This window comes from Humulus lupulus, chromosome 6 (assembly GCF_963169125.1).
Source record: "Humulus lupulus chromosome 6, drHumLupu1.1, whole genome shotgun sequence".
Classification (NCBI taxonomy): domain Eukaryota; kingdom Viridiplantae; phylum Streptophyta; class Magnoliopsida; order Rosales; family Cannabaceae; genus Humulus; species Humulus lupulus.
Genome location: NC_084798.1, coordinates 94,668,240 through 94,673,511, shown reverse-complemented (window position 1 = coordinate 94,673,511; position 5,272 = coordinate 94,668,240).

Genomic DNA, 5,272 nt, shown 5'->3' with positions numbered 1-5,272 from the left:
ATTACAGCGCCACAGCGAGAGATTGAGTTTGTTATAGAGTTAACATTGAGGACAGAATTAGTATCCAGAGCACCATATTGAACTTGTGATTCATTAAACCCAACTTATCACCGTGGGGTGCCAATGTTGTTTGTGAAGAAGAAAGATGGGACATTGATATTGTGTATCGATTACAGGAAGTTGAACAAGCTACCTATCAAGAAAAAGAACCTGGTGCCAAGGATTCGTGACATGTTTGACAAGTTGCAGGGTAGGACAATATTCTCAAAGATTTATCTTTGATCTGGTTATCACCAGTTGAGGATCAAGGATGAGGATATTTCGAAGCCAACCTTTCGCACAAGATATGTATATTATGAATTTTTTGTCATGTCATTTGGACTGACCAATGCCCCAACAACATTCATGGACCTAATAAATAGGGTGCTCAAAGACTACTCGTACATGTTTGTTATTGTCTTCATCGATGACATCCTTGTCTACTCTCATACACAGGTAGAAAATGAGCAACATCTCCAGTTGGTACTTTAGAGGTTGAGGGAGCACAGGTTATATGCCAAATTCAATAAGTGTGATTTCTGATTACGTCAGGCGATCTTCCTTTAACACATTGTTAGGACAGATGGAATCAATTTTGATCCGGCCAAGATTGAGGCAATGAGAGATTGTCCGAGGCCTAGAAGTGCCCCAGAGATTAGAAGTTTCCTTGGATTGGTTGAATACTACTGACACCTTGTAAAAGGGTTCTCATGGATTGCTACACCACTAACAAAGTTGACACGCAAGAATCAAAAGTTTGTATGGTCAGACAGATGTGAGAACAACTTTCTGGAGTAGAAGTGATGACTGATTACAACTCCAGTATTGAGTCTTTCATCATTTCAGGAGAAGTTTGCAGTTTATTGTGATGCTTCATCCTGTGTTCTTATGCAGGAAGGGTACCATACGCATGATCTGGAGTTAGAAGCGGTATGGCGACACTACCTTTATGGGGAGAAGTGTGAGATATACACTGACGACAAGAGCTTAAAGTATTTCGTTACCCAAAAGGAACTAAACATGAAACAGAGGCGTTCGCTGGAGTTGGTGAAGGATTATGACTATGAGATTCTTTACGACCCAGGGAAAGCCAATGTGGTGGCAGATACTTGAAAGAAAATATCGAAAGTTGACAGAGGATAGGGCTAGAGCAGGGATAGAGTTTGTGGTGGATCAGTTAGCCAATATCACCTTGCAATCTACTCTTTTGGAGAGGATAAAGGAGGATCAGTTGAATGATACTCACTTGATGAGGCATAGAGGGGACGTTCTCGGTGGAGTGGCTAAGTACTATACTCTTTCAGAGATGGGTTTGCTAAGGTATGAGGAGTGGATTTGTGTTCTGATGGACTCTGCTATCTAATGAGAGATTATGGATGAATCTCACACTACACCATATTCATTGCATCCATGCACCACGAAGATGTACAAGGATCAGAATACCCTATATTGGTGGCCTGGGATGAAGAATGATGTGACTGAATATGTGGCTAAGTGCTTGAGATGTCAGCAAGTCAAGGCTGAACACTAGAGACCCGTAGGGATATTGTAGCCTTTAGGTATCGCTGAATGGAAATGGGAGGACGTCACTATGGAATTTGAGGTTGGGTTGCCTAGGAAGGCGAGTCATCATGATTCAGTGTGGGTGATTGTTGATCGGTATATGAAATTTTCCCATTTCTCGCTGGTAAAGAAAAACTTTATAGTTAATCAGTTTGTTGATCTTTATGTGAAAGAGATAGAACGCCTCCATGAATCTCCTAAGTCTATCGTATCAGCTCGGGACCCTATCTTCACTTCCAAGTTTTTGAGAAGTCTACAGAAAGCTATGGGAACACAGTTAAAATTTAGTACAAATTTTCATCCTCAGATAGATGGTTAGTCTAAGTGGACGATTCAAACACTGGAAGACATGCTTTGGGAATGTGTTTTAGATTTTGATGGGTTTTGGAGTAAATAATTGCCTTTGATAGAGTTTTCCTACAACAACAGTTATTAGACGACCATTGGGGTGGCTCCATATGAGATGTTGTATGGTAGGAAGTGTAGATCACCCATTCCTTGAGATGAAATGGGTGAGAGGAAATACATAGGTCCTGAAGCAGTCTAGAGGACCAACGAGGCCATAAAAAAGATTAGAGCTCGGATGCTCGCATCACAGAGTAGACGTGGAGTTCCAAGTGGGAGACTATGTTTTCCTTAGAGTTTTGCTACTGAAAGGGGTGAAAAGTTTTGGGAGGGAGGGCAAACTGAGCCCTAGATTTGTAGGACCTTTTGAGATCCTGGAGAGGATTGGTCAGGCAGCCTACAGGATGGCTTTACCTTCAGCATTGTCAGGAGTTGTGTTTCATATATCGATGCTCCGAAAGTATGTATCTGATGCAACTCATGTATAGAGTTATAAGGATCTGGAGCTACAGATAGACTTGTCCTATGAGGAGTGTCCAGTACATATCCAAGATAGAAAGGATAAATTCTTGAGAAACAAGACTATACCCTTGGTTAAAGTTTTATGGAGGAACAACAAGGTCAAGGAGGTGACCTAGGAATTAGAATCAGACATGCAGAATCAATATCCTGAGTTGTTCAAGTAAATTTCGAGGGCGAAATTTCTATTAGGAGGGGATAGTTGTAATGTCCCAAATATTCTAATAACGCTTAGTCTCTTGATTACTGTGCCATGATGGCATAATTGGATGTTTATGTGTTAGTATGATTTAATTGTGATTATATATGTGAATTTTATGAGTTATATATGATATGACTACTCATGCATGCCTAATTGTATTAAATGTGTTTATAGGTCTGTTTCTGTTAAAAAGGAGCATTTTCGTAACTTGGACCCGCTAAGGGTATATTAGTAATTATATATGCTTTTTGAGTGGGACTAAATTATTATGTGGATATATTTGAGACATGTGACATGAGGTGATCCTAGTTAGCAATTTGGCAGAAAAGTCATAGCGGGGTTAAATACCTGTCTCGGAGTGAGCTTAGGGGAATTTTTGTAATTTAGAACAATATCGGGCTTTATTGGGTAATGGTAATTAAATTGGTTATTGTTTGGGTTAGGTGGAGTTAATTGGGAATTTATGGTAAAATTTGAGGTTAATGGGAAATTAGGGAAAAATGACCACTTTGCCCTTGAGCTTAACATTGGTAATCTATTTTGATAGGGGTATTATGGTCTTTTGACCACATAACTAGAGGGGATAAAACCTTGGCTGAGGGGTTTTTCTTTGCACGTTACTCTCTCCCTCACTCTCACTTGTAGTTTCTCTCATTTTTGTTAAGGGCACAAGCAAGCAAATGACCTAAGCTTGAAGGTTTTTGAGATTGCTTGAGGAATTTGGACTCTCTTGTGGAGATAAAGAGTTAGCAATGCTCAGCAAGAGCTAGGGACTTCAAAATTTCCATAGACAAGGTAAGTTTTGGAACTTTTCTTTAAGCTTTTAGGTGTTCTTAAGGTTTTTGACAATTTCTGGCTTTTAGGGTTTGTTAGTTTTGGAGTATTGTAATGTTGTATTTAAGGTGATGATGGGTTGTATTACTGATCTTTGGTCAAGTTTAGAATCGTAAGTGATTGAAATTGTGATTGGGATGAGTTTTGCTTGGTTTGAGATTTCTAGAATCGCAAAATTTCTAGGTTCGCGGGGTCACACTGCGGCATTGTTCTTGGGGCGCCGCGGCTCGCAGGAACTCAGTGAAGCAGGAAGTGCCTTGAACCGACTTTGCACCGTGACACATGTGTAGAGATTTTTGGGCATCGGTCTCTCTACCTAGTGGTGCACCATGTAACATGCCGACCTTGAGGGTTATGATACAAGCTAGGTTGGTGCTCGATCAGATGCGCAGGTGAGGGTGTAAGCTGGTGAGCATGATGATGCCTAGTTTGTACGGTAGTGGCCTTTTCATAAATATATTCAATATTGCCCAAAAATGGATGAGACTTGGTAGTTCCCATATGGAAAGGGCAATGAATGCAATGGTGTGATCAGATTTGGGAGATTTGAAAAATTGATGAGCTGAGAGCCAAATATGTCTCCCAAGGAAAAATCATATAAATTCCTAATATAAATATAAAAGCTAAGAAGGCTCTTGGTAGAGGGAGCTCCTGTTGTCAGCTCTTCACCACCCCCTGGCGCAGGTGCATAAAGTGATCTATTACTAGTTAAGAAGGCTAGTAGGTGGGCATATGAGGACCATGATGGGACTTATATGTCCCCATGAGTATGAGTATGCATGGACATTACCAGGCTGCCCTGGTAGTGCGTTGAAGTGTGCTGCCCAAGGTTTATGGGTACGCTTCTCTTGGCTTGGCAGTATGTTGCTTGCATGGAATGTGGCCCAAACCTTCAAGAGATGTCGTGGCATGCCATGGCCACGAGTATTAATACGAGATGTCATGGGAAACCATTCATGGGACTTACTAACATATTGGCATTGAAGGGTGCACAATGCTTGAGAAGGACAGAGGTCCACTGTGTGTTACTAGTCTGGCATGGTGCCTTGAGGATTATACCATGCACGGATGAGAGTCCTTGGGCCACGATGGGAACTATCAGAATGGTATCGAATGGGGCATGAAGAGAGGCGTTGGCATGTCAACTTGGTGTTGGATCTTGGCCACACATGCTACCTTGGCTTATGAATCTCTGCATGAGCATCAGTGTTGGGATTTTCCTTGTCGTAGTGGGAACCTATAAACAGTGTGAGTATCTTGGCTAGAGAGTCTAGATGGACGGATGCACTCATAGATTCTTGAGAGCGTGACTCGGTGAGAGTTGTTCGAGAGACGGAAATGTGCAGAGACACGCGGTCGTGCGAAAAATATGCCCATTGTTATTTAAATGGTTGGAAGGTTGACCTTGGCTTAGAGAAGTCAAGGTGTCGCACACGCATTTTTGCTGTCAAAAATGCCAGCCCGTGACATGTCGCGACCCTTCAGGGGCAGATCGAGGCTCTAATTGGGGGCCAAATGAGGTTTTGAGTTGCGAGGACTCATACCTAAGGGCTCGGGAAGGATTCTACAACCCTGTTTAGTATAATTTGAGGTCCCAAAGGCTAGGACTCAATCTTGAAGCTCTTAATTGGCTTAGTTCTTGATGAATATCCCTTAATATGTTGTGACATTGGTTACCGCAAGGCTCGAGAGGAAAGGATCATACTCATTGTCACTTTACCCTATCGCTCAGGAGTTGAGGTAAGAAAACAGAGACTTGCACCGAGTGTA